The sequence below is a fragment of the Esox lucius genome, chromosome 12 (assembly GCF_011004845.1).
Source record: "Esox lucius isolate fEsoLuc1 chromosome 12, fEsoLuc1.pri, whole genome shotgun sequence".
In the NCBI taxonomy this organism is placed as follows: domain Eukaryota; kingdom Metazoa; phylum Chordata; class Actinopteri; order Esociformes; family Esocidae; genus Esox; species Esox lucius.
Genome location: NC_047580.1, coordinates 21,097,180 through 21,119,394, shown reverse-complemented (window position 1 = coordinate 21,119,394; position 22,215 = coordinate 21,097,180).

Below are 22,215 nucleotides of genomic sequence, written 5' to 3'. Positions count from 1 at the left end.
GAAAAAGCCTTCCAGGCCTGATACCTCTGCTTCATTGTCCTTCGCAGCCCCCGTATTTTCCCCTTTTACAGCTCTTCTGAGGGACAATTTGTGTGTCGACTCTAGTTTTATTTGTTAGTACTTGGTGGAGGGTAGAAGAGGACATCAAATGAAAGCCATTAATCACCTCAAAGGCTGTGAAGAGATAATTGTGAAGGGAGAGAGAGAGGTAGAGAAGTTAGGAAGAAGAGCCTAAGGGCAGAAAACAAAATAAATCAGTAAATGTGGTGTGGTGACTCTTACAAGTGCAATATAACAACCATGCCTTCAATTTCATCCAACACTTTTTGCCAAGAGTACTAAAGAACATAGAACAACAAAAAATATAACATATAATATGTTAAGCTTTAATGTCAAGTTCATTCATATACAGGTATGTCACATGTATTGAATTAATATTGTTCACACCAATATTCTCATATAAGAAGAAAATAAGTTTTCACTCCAGATGAGAATTGCAATTTGCAGTTTCACCTCTAACTACATTTAAAAATGTAACCTTGTAATGTGGAATAACAACTTCAATGTAAAAAAAATATAATTGTGTTTAGGAAGGCAGTGAATTGCTGGGAAACAACTTAATCCCCTCTGGAAGTCTACCAAACTAAAAGTGAGTTTGGTACACATCCAGAGCTATACAAACATAAATAAAAGTTGTTTCCCAGTAATTCACTGTCTTCCTGAAGACAAACAATATTTACAAAACACTTTTAGACCCCAATGTAGTACTGAGACTGCCCCATAGGGAGCAATTTATGATGTTTAATGTAGGTGGGGCAAGCACAGGAAGTAGCTTTAGTTGGAATTTAGAGGTCATCACTATTTTAGTGAATGTGTTGAGCAATACCGGATTAAAACATTTTAGCTTCCTCATTGATCTTTGGTCTTAACAGTTCTATGCAATCTCAGGAGTTTTGAAAAGGTATGCTTATTGGGACAGTACTGCCTCCAGTCGGACTTAGGACCCAGCAGCAGCCCCACCCAGCACTTGAATAATGGGGAATCAGGCATAACAGGGAACACCTGTGGGCTTAATCATCTCTCTTCCTGTCAACTATAAAGCCAATGCCGGATATCAAGGCAGGCAGGCAGGCAGGCAGGCAGGCAGGCAGGCAGGCAGGCAGGCAGGCAGGCAGGCAGGCAGGCAGGCAGGCAGGCAGGCAAAACAGGGAGAGAATATGCTTAAGAGGACAGAGCCAAGGTAGCGATGCTGAGGAACAGGCATCAAGAACTTGTTGCTTACTACTGTTGTTTTACTTTCAACTGTAGAGCCGGTTGGACTATTTTGTTTGGAATTTTGTTCCAGTTATCCCCTTTAGTTGGGCCTTTGGGATTATTTTTGTTTAATCATCTGAAAAATTATTTCACAAAGAAAAAGGTTTCCTGGCTTGTTTTATTCCCCCATCCCATAGCGAAAAAGGCCTGACTATTTGGGTCCTTTTACATTATTTAGAGGGGAGACTGATATTGTTTATAATAAGAAATGAATGAATCCAAAATGAATGGCAACTTCAATTGTGAAATATTGCTTTTTAATTAACTTCGCAACAAACTCTAGGCTGATCGAGCAGATATGAACACTCTTTGAATTGTCTTTCCAGGCTAGTCTAAATATGTAAATCTTCTTGCTTTAGCACTTTGGTATTTTTGTATGCTAGGAATTAGTTTGTTGTTGGCAATTTGTGTTGTTTTTATTGGTGCAACCATCTAAGGAATTATATAGGTTGAAGTCTAAATGCTGCAGAAAGACAGTTAGATCCACAATATTTATTCCCTGAGAAAAAAACTAAATTCAAAACATTATTGTGGCAATGTATAGGCCTGTGTAAACTCAGAATATTTTATTTTTTCATGGAGGGGCACCATTATGTGCATTGATGTTTTCTGAAGAGAGGTTCACTGTCTCAGACAGAATTGTTTTATATATTTTAAATATAGGAAAGACATGATTATCAAATTTGTCATTTACATGTTTATTTGAATAATATGTATTGGGAATAACTGTAGGGTCAATTAAATTATATTTTCAAGTAATATTTTGCATATTTCTTTAAAAAAAACATTTCGTTTAAAATAAACTAATCAATTTCCTAAATCATCAATCTTATGAACATTGTTGAACAACTGTATTTTTTAGAATACCGTAATAAATACTTGAAATAAAGGTAGAATATTTTTGAAGAGATCTTGGACTGGGGCATAGGTTCACCTTTCAACAGGGCAATTATCTTAAAAAAAAAGGCCTTTGACAGACTGATGTTTTTCCTATTTGCAGGATGTGTAGAGCACACACATGTTCTGATTAAGTAAATTCTTTAGAAACTACATTGTATTTGCTAGACATCCAATGCAATCCCAGACAGTTCAAGATACATTGTCAGTATTAATATTGTGCCTCATAGTCTCTAACATTCAGTCATCATAGAGAGGAAGAATATGGTAATGAGATGCCCACTCTCTTTGTTGCTTGAAGACAGTAAGCAGACTACATTCAAGCACGTCTTGCAGGGAATTCTCTTTTGTCTGCTGGAATGTTGTTGCAACCCAGAGGCTAGATATTAGAACACTGAAACAAAAATGTTTAGCCCCTTGAATGCTACTCAACATGAATATTAAATTCCTTATGTTGTCATTGAGAATTTATTCAAATTAGAATATCAACTAGTCATTCATATAAAGGAACAATTAACAGTAACAGGTCCATTGGGAGAAATCTGAGATTCAGCAAAAATCGTTTCTTCCCCTTATTGAACCATAAAAAGGATTTGGGAAGGTTAGCATACGGTGGACTGCAAATTGTGACCTATGTCTGTGCCTCTTTTGGAAGAAACTGCTTTTGACACATGCTGCATTGAGAAGATTTGGTAATCAGTGCACATTTTTCTTCCTAATTTCTCATGCACACTGACAACCCAATTGCCATTCAAATTAATCTGGCTGTTTAACACAGGTCATAAAAGCCAATGAGGTAGTGACAGGTATTATGGCTTTAACTTTCGGCCGTCTTTAATAGATGCTCTGTGTGATTTTTCTCATAATAGTTCATTCTCTACATTGTTTTCACCATGTTTCTAGTTTGTCTTAAAGACAAGATGTACATTTTTTGTTTGTTTCTCTCATCAAGTCTAACCACAATGACTGGTAAATTTCTGGAGGTTTTAAAGTGCAGATCTTCGAAATGTCAGGAAATATATTTTTACGATGTCCATGACCTCATTGTATCATATTGTCTAGGCCGCAGGCACAGTTGAAGGAGGAAAGGATATCAAATCACAGATTCTGTTGTTGTAACTTTTAATTGGTGTGAAATTACTTTTTTGATGAAGGCATAAGCGGCTAATTTCAACGGGTGTAAAAGAGTTTGATATGGCTGTCAGACAGTTGATGGAAGCTGTGCATGCAATGCTTTACATTGCATCATTCTTGTATAAACAAACAAATGTCAATGGTTTTCTGAGCTGCACTGTTAAACAAGGCAAAATGGGGCCACCATAAAACACACAGATGCAATTGAATGGCCCACCATGTCCAGATTACATGAGTAGCTAATGAGCCAGGACATTCTGGGAATCATACCCTTATTCTTTGTCATAAAAACTGGATTAACATTAACATTTTAACTGTAACAGCGATGTTAATGTTTGGCTGGGAGATAAGAATGGAATCAAGTGTGCAAGGTAAATTGGTGCTGGCGATACTAGTCAGTCATCAGTGAGTGTACAAATATCCTCACAGTTAAGTCTGACCATGAAAAAAATTCATGCAAATGTCACAAAGTTGTAAAGTTTTTCTGTGAATATCAAGTCTCCACATTCTTATTGAAAATGCAGGCCAAAATTAAGACAAAACATGAAACATTTTCTTTTACAGGTCGACATAATTTCTAGAGATATCTCAAGGATAATTAAAGAACACAAGATGCATCATCATTTGGGCAATCATGAAAAAGGGTCTGAATACATGTTTTTTTTCATTATGGGGTTTTGTGTGGAGATTGAAGGCAAATTTATATATACAGGTGCTAGTCATATATTTGGAATATCATCAAAAGTTGATTTATTTCAGTAATTCCAATCAAAAAGTGAAACTTGTATAATGTATACATTCATTCCACACAGACTGATATATTTCGAGTGTTTATTTCTTTAAATTTTGATGATTATAACGGACAACTAATGAAAACTCCAAATTCAGTGTCTCAGAAAATGTGAATATTGTGAAAAGGTTCAATACTGAAGACACCTGGTGCCACACTCTAATCAGCTAATTAACTCAAAACACCTGCAAAGGCCTTTAAATGGTCTCTCAGTCTAGTTCTGTAGGCTACACAATCAAGGGGAAGACTGCTGACTTGACAGCTGTCCAAAAGACGACCATTGACACCTTGCACAAGGAGAGCAAGACACGAAAGGTCATTGCTAAAGAGGATGGCTGTTCACAGAGCTCTGTGTCCAAGCACATTAATAGAGAGGTGAAGGGAAGGAAAAGATGTGGTAGAAAAAAGTGTACAAGCAATAGGGATAACCGCACCCTGGAGAGGATTGTGAAAAAAAAAAACATTCAGAAATGTGGGGGAGATTCACAAAGAGTGGACTGCAGCTGGACTCAGTGCTTCAAGAACCACCACGCACAGACGTATGCAAGACATGGGTTTCCGCTGTCGCATTCCTTGTGTCAAGCCACTCTTGAACAAGACACAACGTCAGAAGCGTCTTGCCTGGGCTAAAGACAAAAAGGACTGGACTGCTGCTGAGTTGTGTTCTCTGATGAAAGTAAATGTTGCATTTCCTTTGGAAATCAAGGTTCCAGAGTCTGGAGGAGAGGCACAGAATCCACGTTGCTTGAAGTCCAGTGTAAAGTTTACACAGTCAGTGATGGTTTGGGGTGCCATGTCATCTGCTGGTGTTGGTCCACTGTGTTTTCTGATGTCCAAGGTCAACGCAGCTGTCTACCAGGAAGTTTTAAAGCACTTCATGCTTCCTGCTGCTGACCAACTTTATGGAGATGCAGATATCATTTTCCAACAGGACTTGGCACCTGCACACAGTGCCAAAGCTACCAGTACCTGGTTTAAGGACCATGGTATCCCTGTTCTTAATTGGCCAGCAAACTCGCCTGACCTTAACCCTATAGAAAATCTATGGCGTATTGTGAAGAGGAAGATGCGATACGCCAGAACCAACAATGCAGAAGAGCTGAAGGCCACTATCAGAGCAACCTGGGCTCTCATAACACCTGAGCAGTGCCACAGACTGATCGACTCCATGCCATGCCGCATTGCTGCAGTAATTCAGGCAAAATGAACCCCAACTAAGTATTGAGTGCTGTACATGCTCATACCTTTCATGTTCATACTTTTCAGTTGGCCAACATTTCAAAAAAAAAATGTTTTGTATCGGTCTTAAGTAATATTAAAATTTTCAGAGATACTGAATTTGGGATTTTCATTAGTTGTCAATTCTAATCATCACAATTAAAAGAAACATTTGCAATATATCAGTCTGTGTGTAATGAATGAATAATATATACAAGTTTCACTTTTTGAATGGAATTACTGACATGAATCAACTTTTTGATGATTTTCTAATTATATGACCAGCACCTGGGTATATATATATAGAGAGATAAATATATATATTTATATACATATATATTTAATCAATTATATATTAAGTCTTTAACACAACACTTTCGGAAAGCACTATATCTGAATATGATTAAAAGGACGTTTTGGGCATAAATAGCTGCCACTTGAACGGGTTAAACTGTCTTTGACAACTTAACTGCAGCAGTAGGATGAACTCTAAAGTGTACGGAAACATCATGTCTGCTAAAGTAAAAAAAAAAATCCCAAATTCATTGGATGGCATATCCCCATACAGCAAAACAAAGACCCCAAACATACTGTCATAGCAAGGGTCAAAAGTAGAACATTTAAACTAATTTGAATATGCCTTAGATATTTTTTGAAGATGAGACACATGGCTAAAATACCTTCCGGTGCAGTTCTGCTGGTGTAGTCTTCTGTGGTTAAGAATAATGGCTAGCACATCCATTAATATTCTTCTTATTTTTATTTCATTAGGATGAGCCTTTTTTGTTCATGCATTGTATAGGTCTTCTGCAGGCATCAGGCAGTTGAGGTCACCAGTGTTTTGAGCCTATGGTTTAATGTTTGATGGATATTTTCACAACCATCAGTCATAATACAGCAAACTCTAAATAAAACACAAGGTCTCGAATTAAGACCAGACTTTGACAGCTCTCAAATACTTGCATAAATAATGTTAGGGAACACACCTGACTAAAAGGAAACCTGTCAAGCCAACTGTCCCAACACTTCTGGTGCCCTGAAAAGGGGGACTAAGTAAAAAAAGTGTTGTCATTTCTAAATGGTAAACCAATACAGTGGATATAAAAAGTATTGCAAGCCTACCTGTTTGGGGCTGTAGCAGGTCCTCCTTGTCACGTCCTGGCTGTGCCCCTAGCCATCTCTGCGCTGGGCTCGGGGCATAGCCAGGACAGGACAGGAGGTGGCCTTTAGCCACCTCTACTCCTTTTTTTGGTTTCCCCAATTGGAGGCAGGTGTTAGTTATTGCCTCCAATTGGGGACCCTATTTAAGTTTGGTTTGTAGGCCCCAAGGCGTGGATCATTTTGGTTTTGTTTATCCTGTGTAAGGAATACCCACGTCACTGGTTGCTGCCTTTTGTTTTGTTGGAGTCCTTCTTTATTTTTTCATTAAATATGGATTACCTTCCCTACCTTTACTCTGCGCCTGTGTCCTTTTCATCCCACGACCGTGACACTCCTTATGTGAACCTTTAGTTCTGTCATTTTAATTCCAACTTCAATTGATTAGACAGATATCTTTGGGAGGGTGTATGACTTGTATTGCCCGCTAAAAGTCCTCGCAAAGCATCTCAATTCTATTAGGTCAGGACTTGGCCTATCCAAAACACAAATCTTCTTTTTCCCAAGACATTATTTGGTAGATTTCACTGAATGCTTTGGGTCGTTGTCTTTTTGGAAAACCCATTTTCAGCCCAGCTTTAACTCCTTGACTGATGGTCTAATGTTCTGTTCAAGAACCTCCCAGGATACCTCAGATTTCAAGGTTCCTTTGATGAGGTACATTCGACCAGGTCCTGAGGAGGAAAAGCACCCCCAGATCTTCACATTCCCGCCACCACGCTTGACTGTTGGGACCCATTGGGCTGTATTTACTCCTGGGTAAGAATGAGCAAGAAATAAATGAAGAAATGTAATTGTTGTTTATCAGAAGCTCTGGATACATAACTATACATAGCGTTTATTGGCTGATGATGTTGGTATACCACAGATAGAATAGTCTATTAAAACCATAATTGGAAACTATATTTTGTAGCTAGATGGTTGTTATATAGTTAGCTGATAAGGTACATTACATTATTTCTGCTACTCCCAATGTAGATGCTAAAGAAATATTTATTATTTATAATTTATGTGTGTCATAATTTTTGGTACCCCTAGAAATTCTTATGAACCAGCTCTAACTAGACATTGTTGTCAACCCGTTTGGAGTGGACGTCACAGTTATGTCACTGAAGTTTGGTGGTGGCAGAAAACTGCAGGAACATGTGTAGGGATACGGGCAAGATCCTCAGACTGAAGGAAAAAAAAAATATTGTTGTGCTGTTGGATGTCAGAATAGGAATGCAAAAAATATGGCCTTCATTTTATATAGACTACCATTGTCAAAGCCACACTTTGAAGCTAAATGCAGACGTTTATGGTTGCAAGCCATTAAATAGACAGACTAGACTGATTAAATAATCCGGAATGCTCATCTCTGCAGTGCTCATTTCATATCAGAAAATGTTTTATCCATTATTTATCACACACAGGCAAAATCAATGATGTAGTTATAATAATAACGATAAATTAGTAACAGCAGCAACCACAAAGCAGGCATTCTCAGTAGGATATTTCACAATGGTAAACACCATGAACCAACGTTAGCAACATTTGCTAGCGTATAAGCAGAATTAGCATGCAAACAGACCAAATTGCTCCTACTTAAACAGTTAAACTTACATCACTCAGTATTCATGCAAGCATTTAATGAATGAATGGGATATATGGTAATATTATATCTGTGATATGACATTTTCTTTATAAAATAATTTGAGAAGGCATACAGATTATCCATATTCCTATGTTGTAAAGAGGTTACTGTCACTTTCTGCCACCAGTTCGGCTCCGCCCAAAAAATACATAATCTCTGTTTACTAACACAAAAAGGGTCTATTATCTTGGCAAAAGAAGAGTGCAAACACTAGGGGTGCCAATAATCATGACTTGATGAAAAATATGTATTTCTTGTTTTATGTCAATTTTAGCTCAAATAAATATTTTCACCTATCTTTACCAAGCGTCCAATAATTCTGGAGGGGTTGGTATATAGGCCTATTGTGTGAGCATGCATAGAAGTAACTTACCTAGCCTGTTCACAAAACTTGGCCTAGAAAACATGTAGGCTGGTGAATGTCTAAACCAGATCTTCAGAGCCTCTGAAATACGTATGTTGTCACCTCAGAAAGTCACCAGTGCTTTAAATCCATTGAGACAGAATGAAAACCTGAATGAATAACCCTGTCATTAGACAATGATAAAAAAAACAACAAAGGGCACCTACAATAAACAATAAGGAAAGATCACAACCTAAAAGACAACATAGCAGAACTACAGTTCATTGGCACACCAGATGAAGCAGATACAGGTGTTAGTTAGTTATTTTGTATACGAACAGTACAATGGCATGCAATGCAACTAAGGCTCCTTACACTGTGTTTAGAATGCACAAAAAATCTGGATAGCCACACTCGCATAGCCTGAAGTTGTAGCTTGTAGGCAGGCCAGGAAGATTTTGCAGGATTTCTTGAAGTTTTGAATGTTGCAATGTCGTAGGAAGTTATTTATAGGTAAGTAAGCAAGCAATTACAGAACTGTAAAGTACAGCAATGTTTAGATCATCTATTGTGGATTTTGGGACATGATGTATACTCAGTTTTACTTGCACCATTTAAATTAATCAGACCCATTTTGACCCATTTTGCCAGCGCTGTCACGGTTATCATAGAGCCAATATCAATATCTTTAGTCAGATTCCCCCAAAACATTGGATTCAGGCATACATGGATTACATAAAAAAAAGCCATGGCAGGCATGCAAAATCTTGCAGTGTGTGCCAGTACACCTCTATGATCTGTAGAAAAGGTTACTTAACGTTGGGCCATGTTTTGCACTGCACATGAATTCACTGTTGTTGGTATTGGCTCTTTTTTCACAGTTGCTAAATGCGATTGCTATGTGAAATCAAAGTGTTATTCATTAATGAGGATAAAGTGCAAGCCTGTAGCATTTGGCTGAACAGTCTGAGGACGCAATTACAGAATTAATAAAAGTTAATGTCAAGTTTACAGATACTTTAACTGCATTGCACAGGGACAGTACGACTTTTAATCCTATTTTAGTAGCCACTAGCTGTTTGGGGGACTCTACAGTAATGAAACACCTTTTCCTGGTGCGGTAGAATTTGTTGATTTTGTTTTCGCGACATCTCTAGCACATTTATTGGTTTAAGTTCACATCAGTACGTTGTGTGGAATCTTTGGGAAATCTGTGTGAAATACGTGCACTGTTGTTTCTTATGGCACTGGCTTTGACTCCTACAGAGCACGGCATTGATTTTATTTTTCATTACACAAGCGTGGAGGTGTTATTAGATTCACAGAGCACACTGAGTCATGCCATGGATGCAGCTAAGACCTAGAGCATGTGCCCTCCAACCACGCTACTCTTCGGTCACAGATGTATCTCATTCTGACAACCTGCCAAAGTATTTTAAATGTTAGAAAAGGCTAGGTGGGTGGCATGCTTTTATTCTATGAGTTTGCTAGTATCAAAGGACATTTTTTAATTTTCATTAATTGTCAACATACGTTAGCCACCAGCCAGTGATCTGGCAGTTGCCTATTTGGAAAGCTTTGAACAGCCACCAATCCAACATAATCGCCTCTTGTTTTAGGTCCAGCCACCTATGCACAGCATGGCGCATGAAAATTCTAGGGATAAAACACATTTCTGCATTTTAATATAACTATGTTAAATAGATGCCAGAGAGAAGAGAGGTGTAAACAAACAAAAAAAACACCCCCATACAACCCACTCATGTGCTGGCACTGCTTTCTTTATGAAGCATGTCAGGCTGCAAGATTCACTTTTCTCTTGCTTTGTAAAGTCTCCTCGGCCCTGTCCTTGGACTAGACATGGCAACGCACCTGCAGGGGGGACAAAAGAGAAAAAAACCAGCCACTGCAAGACATTCAAATAAGCAAATGGGATTTTGGAATTGATTGACTGGAGGCGGTGTTCCTTGCTGGTAATTGGCTGAGGTTTAGATCGTAATACATTCAACAGATGTTTGCAAAGCCCTAAGCTATGGGACAGCCAACTATGGAGAGATTTGCCCTTGTTTAGGTGGCGGTGGCATGTCCTTGTTATGAGCAGTTCCAGGTCTGACTGATTTCCACAGTATATTGCTTTTCGAGTTAAACTAAATTGTGGTTCTGAAGGGAATGGCTGGACCAGGATGGTCTGTTATGCTGTGACACCAATACATTATTTTCATAAAAAAATGAAGGAGGCAATAGTTAAGACAATTACGTGATTAAAATTAGGGTGTGTACATCTTTTGACAGAATATTTTATTATGTATTATTTATCCAATAAACAGTCCATTTGTTTATCACTTAAATATTGTTGGTTACAAGATTGTTGGTTATGTTGGTTATGGCAGCCATCTTACCTCCAAACACTAACTCACCCAGTAGTGTTTTGTTGACCACCCACAGTTAGCGCTTAGCGTTTTGTCCTGTTTAATGACAAATCGCTACATGCCATTGCTGCTATATCAAAAATATTACCCAGATTGCTGCTAGTTTGCAGTACTCTTTCTTAAACTGCTGCTAGTGTACAGTGTTATGTATATTGTTGCTTTATTTTATTAATTGGTCTGGTGTCTGAGAGCAAACCAAGAGCCTAATTGTTCAAGACACTTTAAAAACTAAACCACAGAGATTGTTGGAAAAGGGAATCTGCCATTCAGGTCGGGCCAGGAACAATTAGATCTAACTTTTCCAGGACAGAATGACATGTTTTTCCTTGGGATTTGATCTAGAAAACTTTCATATGATCAGATGTTGTGAATCCTAGGCTACATGCTGCACAAAGTGTCTAGTATAGTGTTTTATTATAGCATAAGGACACACTATTTTACCATAGAGAACATGTTAAATGCATTTTCGCTCCACTTGCATTTGTCATGAGAATGATGATTAATTCATGAATTACAACACATTTTCATTAACTGGCACAACTCACATCATCCGGACTCAGTGACATAGTTCAGCACACTTAAATTACTATCTTTAGCCTTGGCTCAGATGCAGAAGTTAATGGCGTGTGATACATAGCGTGTTCACATAGCAGTGGCATGATCATCTACCATCACTCTCTTTAAAGTCCAGTTGCCTTCTCACAATCAAACATGCTTTTTCTCCTCTTTTTCTTTCCCACTGTTTTATTCTGGTAACCTTGATAGAGTTCATCAATGTCTTTGGTGTCATATCACCTGCTCCTCTTTCTCTTTAGCGGATTACAATGCTCCAGCATGACAGCTGTAATTGTGTTTTTTGTTATAATTGCATAGAGTATATTAATCTTGCCTGTTAATTAGTAACCTGCTTTTAGTGGGCCTAGTCTCCAAGGGTCAATTTTAGTGAAGAGCCTGGTAGAAACCTTTTCTTTTGAAAGTTTAATATGGAAATATAGTCTGCCCTCTTCAATTATCATAAACATAGTCTCTGGCAATTACTTTTGTTTTCTATCATTTTCTCATGAATAATTAACAGATTTTTTCTTCAGTGGAGGGTTATGTTTCAAAGTAGAGAAATGGGCTGTAGTTTTAATGCTCAATTAAATAGTTAAAAGAAATTGCTCATGCTGTTTGTGGTGATGAAATGTTACAGTGGTTAGAAATACAAGTCAGGACAAGAGGTTTATAGACTTCTGGAATCACTGTCAAAATGTGTTGTCTACGGTGCCTATAGAAAGTATTCAAACCCTTTCTTTCTGTTGTTGTTTTATAGACTTATTTTAGAATTGATTAAATATAAGTTGTTTGCCATAAAGATGCACAAAATACACACCAAAAAATTACAATATAAACTGAAAAAGTGAATGGTCTTCGGATTCTGCCATGGCACTCCAAATTGAGCTCAGATGCATCCTGTGTCCTTTGTTCATCCTTGATATGTCTGTAGTATTTAATTTGACTACACCTGTGGCAAATTAAATTGATTGGACATGAGCAAGAATGGTGCTCATCTACATAAGGTTCAGCACAGGGCATGTCAGAGCAAAAGCAAAGCCCAAAACAATCTCCAAAGACCTCAGAGATAGAAAGTGTGTTGAAGGCATAGATCTGTGGAAGGTTAAAAAAAATTGCTAAAGCATTATGGTTTGGAACCACCAAGACTCTCTTCCTAGAGCTGGTAATCTGTCCAAACTAAGTTACTGGGAAAAAGGGAATTGGTCAGGGCGGTTCCTAAGATTAGATTCGATTCAACTTTATTGTCATTGAACAGTACAAGTACAGTACAACAAAATGAAGTAGAGAACGCAATGGCCACTTTCACAGAGCTTTAGAGTTAAGCTCCATTCATTTTGACAGCACCAACAGGGTGTGAAACCAACAACGTTGGTCTTTTTATCTGTGTCCCATAAAGAGCTCTAGGACCAGGATTGAGCACCAGAAGACAGACTTCAGCCATAGACATTCGTGATTCATATCGTTAGTTGAAATTATCATCCCTTGTAGTGTCTCTGGCACTTGGCCATAAAGACCGGTTACTCGACTCAGATTTAACCATAAAGACTGGTGACTCGACTCAGACTTGAGAACAGGGGACTTGGGACTTGACTCAAACTCAAGCTTCAGTGACTTGACTACGGTAGGTCTCTGGGAATGGAAACCGGGGTGGTCGTCTGCTGCAATGTTCCGTCCAATGCTGTTTGTCATACCTCTGTTGTACCGCGCCATGATTAGCTTGTTATTTGGCCTGCCTGTTAGCTTGCATGACTCTTGCCAATCCTTTTAATACCTGAAATGCCCAGGAGTGGTGCAGTTTCTGAGATATGGTACATTTTTCAAATGCAAAAAATTGCTTAAGCAACGCTTCAGAGTGAAGTGACAATATTGCTTGCTGTATTGTCTATGCAGCTGAATGGACTGCTTATTGCACAGATTCACAACTTTAAGATGAAATAACAAAATATGTGATAAGTTAACATAATAGGCTACTTGGTATTTATATGGTAAGCTTATATAGGGTGGAAAAAATAAATGAAATATCTAACAATATATTAATATCAAGGAGATAATAATGAGTAGGGCCAGTCTTTGCCTAAAGAATCGCACCAATCCTTCCTGAACAGTGTACTGGGATTGTTCACCATAATTCAAGAAGAAAAGCCTCCAATTCTTTGAGGGATGAAACAGTTGGAAATCTACTTTCCACTCTGTTCTCCAGAGCTTCCCATTAAGATTCTGTGATATTCAGACCAGATTATTGGGGAGGCACCGTAAGGTGCACCTGGTCCTGAAAATTGGTGTCTAATCCTGTGGCCATATGATCATGCATTGTAATAATTGGCTCCCACAAGATGGCTGCCCATACTGTACATTTACAGATCCACCACTATGTTAAACATTTGGCTGCAGGCTAAGTGGGCTGAAGGTATCCTTCATGGTTTGACTCATCAAACGATATTCCTGTTTTTCGATTGCACCAGGTTTTGTACTCCTGGCAATGTTTGTAAAAAAAAAGGTCAGAAATACAATTCAACAGAATACAACAAATCTGAATATTAAAATACTCCAACATTCAGTTCTACATAAAATGATCAGTAAATTAGTAGATTATTGAACATCTATACAAATAGGGGGAGAGTGTATATACAGTTCTGAAAAAAATTAAGAGGCCACTGCACCTTTTTCTTACTGCACCATTCTGGTTTTTATCCTCTCCTTCTTAGAAGTTAATCGAGTACTGATCCAACAGAAACTATCAGGTAAAGAAAAAATTTGTTTTGGTCTTCAGGACCAAGGGTTGCCTTCCGCTGTAAATCAATTGTAACAGATCTGCTTTGATTGTCCAAAGCAGCACACATGTACAAATGATTGCTATAGGCTTCTGGACATTAGATCAGTATCAGATGTCAAATGAGATGAAACTATTTATGTTACTCACAGCTGTAATTAAATAAATATTCAGATAATTTTTTCTGACCCTCCTTTCATGGCTCCGTAGGCCTCGGCGGAGCTCTGGGATTGGCGGCGGGTGCTTTTGGACTTATCCGCCCCTCCCTCCCCCCTTGTCCGGTTGGTCTTGCAGCTAGAGCATACCTGGAACCCAACACTCTCTCTCACTCATTTGGAGCACAGACACCTGTTTTTCGCATCCTCAACGTCACCCTCAACGTCACCCTCAACGTCACCCTCAACCAAGTAAAGCCTTACAGTCTATTTGGTTTCAAAACAGTGTAACATTGTTGCTTTCATGTGTGCGTTACAGTTTTATGTCCTAGTTCTTTTTATTAAACGTCCTCCGTTGTCCCAGCACACGTCCTGTCACCATGTCTGCATCTTATACTAATAAACCATAACAGCGATGATATTGGCAACCAGACCTACACAGTATGATGTGACAAGGTAGCCTAGTGGTCAAGAGCATTTAAATAATTTACAGAGGTTGCTGGTTCTAATCCCCAAAGTAACAACAACTGGGCAAGGATTGTAGACATGCATTGACAAGAACAAAACTACAGTCCATGATTGTATCAAAGACTTGAAATACATTTTCAGAAACTATTTTTCCTCCAACATTGAGGAAAGATTTACTAGTATCATCTTTTTAAGAAAAAACTGCAAAAGAAACAAGCACTGGTCTGTGAAATATCCGAATGTGCAAAACTTCCTGTCTGACACTCTTCTCGGCTGATTTTAGTTTGCAGCTGCTGTGAAACAAGTCTTACAAATCAAGAGAGCATTTTCACGTGTATCAGGAAACAGAGCCTGCATCATAACACATTAAAATGTATATATTTCTAAGAAACGTGCAGAAACACCTTTGAATGATTCTGAAAGTGCATTTAAAGAAAGACATAGCATCATCAACTCTAAGGAACATGGGACAATTCAAACACGACGACTACTGGACAGTGAAGGACTGGAATGATTCACTTCGGATTAACACACATTATTTCTCCAACAACTCCCCCTTCCTCCTGTTTGAGGGATACAAACTTACACAAGCATAAGAAAACAAAGAGGCTGAAGACAAAGTGCAGAACAAGTTAAAGAAGCAGAACAAATTCAAATGCCTGTAGTCCCACTACAGTATATGTGAATGTGCATTACAATGTTTACAACATGTGCATACACATCTACATTTTTAAATGAGCAATTTACCAAATCTGTAGCAAAGCACCAATGTCTTCAAATGAATGAAAGCTTTTGAAGCCAGTAAAATTATATTTTCTGTAAATTAATTTGTCCCACTCTCCTTAGTTGATGGAGAAATGCCCACTCTTTAGGCAATTCCACTTCCACACAATGTTTGCCTTTTTTGACAAGCAACCTTAATGACATAAAACACGGTAGCTACTTCTCTCTCATGATATATAGCATTCACTCTCAAAGTTCTGCTCTCCAGAAGGCTAGTAACGTTTGCTCCAGTGGCTTCTGCAATTTGCCCTAATGGTTTTACATACCTCATTCCCTGAAAACAGTCACTTTGATTTACCTGAGCTGTGCAAGCAGCTGGGAGGACATTGAAATTCCACCAGATAGGTTCCATGTACAACAGTTATAAATAATCCAGCGGGTGTGTTCAACAGATATATTGCTTTTTGCTTGAGTGCCATCCCTTCTCTGTGATGCATGATGGAACTATAGGGTGCTGGGATCTAGAGTGGTGGCATCCGTTCTTTCTGAACAGAGTTTATTCTCACATAGCACCACTGTTTATTAATTGTGGCTAGTTCAAATTTTTTATTCAGCTCATTAAGATGTGTTATCCTTTATAACTTTTATCAAAATATAAAAGTAGACTCTAAGAGCATTTAGATATCACCTCCAGAACTATGCATTACAGATCCCGTATTCTACTAACCACACAACATTATCTTTGGAATGATAAATTCTGACATATTCATGTAAAGTTGCTGTTTAGGTGATCCTTCACTTGTGCAATATAACCCATTTTTGGAGTGCATTCAGCTATACACCACTTTGACATTGGTGGTGGATCATCACTATGTAGGTGGCCATCCACACTGGAAATTTAGCAAGGGTTTAGCACACCACTGTTGACATGCTTAATCTTATGATAAGTCCAATGAGTTCTTAAGTGGCCACAGTCAGAACATCAGATTGACATCCCATCCAAAAGATGGCACGCGAAGCAAGGCAATATCTCATCCACTGCCCTGCCCTCCACACAATTTCCAGCAACATCTCAGTGTGGGATGATGCTGGGACACTTTTCGTTCCACAAACAAATACTAACTAGGGTAAGCACAATGACTGGAAGACTACAGGAACATATTTGTACCCCTGGACTTTAAGTCATCCTGCTCACATAATTCCCTCACACCTACATACAGAGACACGTGTTCTCATAATATGACTATAGAGAAAAATACATTTTCAAAATCTCCAACTATCTCAAATTCTTTAAAACCTTCATTCACTTTAAGCTAACTTTGTTGTGAACGTAAGGAAGATAAAGAGAAGAAAAACATAATTAACAGCTCTGAATTACATTTTGTGATGAAGCCTTGTGTGAATGAGAAAAACTATGTCCTATTTAGAATGTCTTTATTAATATGTAAAGCCCATGTGAATGCATGATCCGTCACTCTAGGGGAGAGAGAACACTTCGTTGGAAGGCTTTAGCGTACAAGATGCTGGAAAGCTACTTCTTTATGTTTGGGTTTTAGCTGGAGGGTGAGAAACAGATTTTGAATTTGCCTGTTATCTGCTGGCACTGCTGTTATTTATTCCCTTGTTTAATTCCCACCCTCCCACTCACTGTGCTCACTGAGGATATAGGGCCTAGCTTGCACAGCCCAGACAGTAGCAATACACTGATGACTGGAAGAGATGATTTGTTAACGAAATGTAGTGGTTCCCCGATTTACTGGGGGCATGACCCCATCTATCTATCCAGTGTTACTCAAGGTTTCCTCTAGGGAAAATGATAATAGATATCAGTCACTTTAAATGGAAGGAGGACACAAAGAGACAATCAAGTTAATGGTTGTTGAATATTTAAGCAAAAATTTCAACAAGGTGCTGAGCAAATGCGCATGCCCGCCCACCTATGGATTTATCATTTTCAGCCATACATTTCCATTATTTGAGATTTGCTAAATCAATTTGCCCCTTGAATCTCACTGGTTGCATTTGCTTTCATTATACTGATGTAGCTCTTTCTAGGTGCCATACATTTTTTTCTGTTTAAGTTATAATCACGAAACTGTTTGTAATGACCTGCCAAAAACAATAAAAACTGTTGAAATGAGATTAATGGAATGCAAAGGTTTTCTACTGTAACACCTTGTGAAGAAACAAGTAATGGTATTTATTTTTAAAATACAACTGAACTCCAAACAACTTGTAGTTTTCACTAACAACAATATAAAATGCTTCAGTGCAAATTGTGTTCACTTTTAACATGGTTTTCTACATTTGTAACTTAAAACAACATTTGTACAGCATTGACTTTCTATGGGATTAAGGTCTGGAGACTGGCTAGGCTACTCCAGGATCTTAATGTGCTTCTTCTTGAGCCACTCCTTTGTTGCCTTGGGCATGTGTTTTGGGTCATTGTCATGCTGGAATACCCATCCATGACCCATTTTCAATGCCCTGGCTGAGGGAAGGAGGTTCTCACCCAAGATTTTACGTTACATGGCCCCGTCCATCGTCCCTTTGATGCAGTGAAGTTGTCCTGTCCCCCTATCAGAAAAACACCCCCAAAGCATAATGTTTCCACCTCCATGTTTGACGGTGGGGATGGTGTTCTTGGGGTCATAGGCAGCATTCCTCCTCCTAAAAACACGGCGAGTTGAGTTGATGCCAGAGCTCGATTTTGGTCTCATCTGACCACAACACTTTCACCCAGTTCTCCTCTGAATCATTCAGATGTTCATTGGCAAACTTCAGACGGCCTGTTCATGTGCTTACTTGAGCAGGGGGACCTTGCAGGCGCTGCAGGATTTCAGTCCTTCACGGCGTAGTGTGTTACCAATTGTTTTCTTGCTGACTATGGTCCCAGCTGCCTTGAGATCATTGACAAGATCCTCCCATGTAGTTCTGGTCTGATTCCTCACTGTTCTCATGATCATTGCAACTCCATGTGGTGAGATCTTGCATGGAGCTCCAGACCGAGGGAGATTGACAGTTCTTTTGTGTTTCTTCCATTTGCAAATAATCGCACCAACTGTTGTCACCTTCTCACCAAGTTGCTTGGCAATGGTCTTGTAGCCCATTCCAGCCTTGTGTAGGTCTACAATCTTTTCCCTGACATCTTTGGACAGCTCTTTGGTCTTGGCCATGGTGGAGAGCTTGGAATCTGATTGATTGATTGCTTCTGTGGACAGGTGTCTTTTATACAGGTAACAAGCTGAGATTAGGAGAACTCCTTTTAAGAGTGTGCTCCTAATCTCAGCTTGTTACCTGTATAAAAGATACCTGGGAGCCAGAAATCTTCCTGATTGAGAGGAGATCAATTACTTATTTCTCTGATTAAAATGCAAATAAAAAAAAATTACATGCATTTTTCTGGATTATTTTGTTGTTATTCTGTCTCTCACTGTTCAAATAAACCTACCATTAAAATTATAGATTCATCATTTCTTTGTCAGTGGGCAAACGAACAAAATCAGCAGGGGATCAAATAATATTTTTATACAACCAGATTTTTAAAAGCATTGTAATAATCAAAATATGTAGTATTTTTTCTTTTTACATGCTTGGAACCTGACATGCTTCTATTTTATTACTCTGTGGTCATGGTTGGTCATTCACCATTCTAACATCTGCTGGCCTGCACAGTGTGGTGGGGTAGAAATATTTTATGTAACTACTTGAAAACATGCCCAAAAGTATGATAATGTAATGCAGCATTCCAGGAAATATCCAGAAAAGGTTAATCCTTAACTAAAAATGACTTACAATCTTTAACTACAGCTAGCAGTTTGTCTTTCGAATACACTTGAGAAATCCGCGATGGGACTGAGTGCAAAATAGCTTCAGTTACTTCTAATAGTACAGACCTCTGTCAGTCAAAAGGAGATGCAGTTTGACAGATCATCAGATCCTCCAATCATCATGCGGAAGCCCGGAGTCCTGGCCAGCCCACTCCTCACTCACCCCCAGAGAGTCAGTCTACTCACCGAGCACTGAAAAAAACTGTTCTAAGCAGCCCCATTGAAGTCAATGGACGCTTGGCTTCAACAGGGAAATGCACTGTGACGCTGCGGGATTGTATGAGAAGAAAATCGAGTCAGCCGACCTGTAGCTGATTCTGAACTAACTAGTTTTAGAGATGAACGTGTTTTAACAAATTTTTTGTCAATAAAATGTTTACACAATAGTGCATATTTGACCATATATTTTTTTTACATTATAGGGGAAGCCGAGCTTCCCTTGCAGTCTTAAAGAAATCCCCACTGAAGTATTTGATACACTGCCGATTTTGCAGGTTTTCCTACTTACAAAGCATGTAGAGGTCTTTAATTTTTTATCATAGGTACACTTCAACTGTGAGAGACGGAATCTAAAACAAAAATCCAGAAAATCACATTGTATGATTTTTATTAATTTGCATTTTATTTGTATTTGATCGCCTACCAACTAGTAAGAATTCCGGCTCTCACAGACCTGTTAGTTTCAAACAGACTCCAACCTCTCCACAATGGCCAAGACTAGAGAGCTGTGTAAGGACATCAGTGTTAAAATTGTAGACCTGCACAAGACTGGGATGGGCTACAGGACAAAAAGGCAAGCAGCTTGGTGAGAAGGCAACAACGCAATTATTAGAAAATGGAAGAAGTTCAAGATGACGGTCAATCTCCCTCGGTAGGTGAGGGATCAGCCCAGAACTACACGGCAGGACCTGATAAATGTCTTTGGGACCACAGTCTCAAAGAAAACCATTAGTAACACACTACGCTGTCATGGATTAAAATCCTGCAGAACACGCAAGGTCCCCCTGCTCAAGCCAGCGCATGTCCAGGCCCATCTGAAGTTTGCCAATGACCATCTGGATTATCCAGAGGAGGAATGGGAGAAGGTAATGTGGTCTGATGAGACAAAAATAGAGCTTTTTGGTCTAAACTCCATTCGCCGTGTTTGGAGGTAGAAGAAGGATGAGTACAACCCCAAAAACACCATCCCAACCGTGAAGCATGGAGGTGGAAACATCATTCTTTGGGGATGCTTTTCTGTAAAGGGGACAGGATGACTGCACCGTATTGACGGGAGGATGGATGGGGCCATGTATCGCAAGATCTTGGCCAACAACCTCCTTCCCTCAGTAAGAGCATTGAAGATGGGTCATGGCTGGGTCTTCCAGCATGACAACGACCAGACACACACAGCCAGGGCAACTAAGGAGTGGCACCGTAAGAAGCATCTCAAGGTCCTGGATGGGCCTAGCCAGTCTCCAGACCTGAACCCAATAGAAAATCTTTGGAGGGAGCTGAAAGTCCGTATTGCCCAGCGACAGCCCCGAAACCTGAAGGATCTGGAGAAGGTCTATATGGAGGAGTGGGCCAAAATCCCTGCTGCAGTGTGTGCAAACCTGGTCAAGAACTACAGGAAATGTATGATCTCTGTTATTGCAAACAAAGGTTTCTTTACCAAATATTAAGTTTTGCTTTTCTGATGTATCAAATACTTATGTCATGCAATAAAATGCAAATTAGTAAAAAATCATAGAATGTGATTTTCTGGATTTTGTTTTAGATTCCGTCACTCACAGTTGAAGAGTACGTATGATAGAAATTACAACCTTCTACATCCTACAAGTGGGAGAACCTGCAAAATCGGCAGTGCATCAAATACTCGTTCTCCCCACTGTATCAAACACTGTTACCATATTATTGATTTCAGGTGATTTTTTTAACATACACACACCCTCAGGGTTTATTGGAAAATGAACAAAGAATAACCGTCTCTCTTGGCCCACAGATTTATTTTCAGGGTAAGGAACTATCAAACATCAAGTTGGAAAAAAAAAACAGATTCTCCATGCATCTTATTAACGACAATAAACAACACACATCAAAACACTTGCTATTCCCACATTTCCGGCTTTCGGGTTTGTTGTATTTCATGTTGAAAAAAAACAACAACAAATAAATACTACCTGTGACACTGTGGCTTTCATGTCTGTAATTTCAGTACTGTTTCAATGTCCCTGTTGCATTTTCAATGGCTACCTGTCAAATTCACTTAGTGTGAGGAGAAGGGATGCTTTCTGAACCAGAGTGCCATTCAGTCCACTCGGGCAAGTGCACCCTCGGAATAAAACCAAAACCACAGGCTTCCACTCCATGAAACAATTCTCCCCCTCTGAGATCTGCTGCCTGAGAACAAACCTATAGAACTTTCAAAACAGAAGGGGCAGACACGAAAGACCAAGTCCTGGTGTTACCGTATCTATTTTAATTTACTTAATGAAAATTGGAATTAGTGATTTGTTATTAAATAACTGATAGATCTGTTATTAAATAACTGTTCTCATTGTTATGTGGTTTCACCAATTTTATGTTTTGCGTTGTTCATTTTTTATCCACTCAAGCACTGTCACCAACAAGCTTGGATAAATAAACATAGAGACACATGAGTACATATCAGACTTGGTATGACTGAACTGGCAAGTGGAAAAAACATAGGAGGTTAGAGATATACTACAGATACCACATTCAAAATAGAAGAATGATACACACTCTAAACATACTATACAAATGATCCTAAACGCAAGTATACCACTTACAGTTGA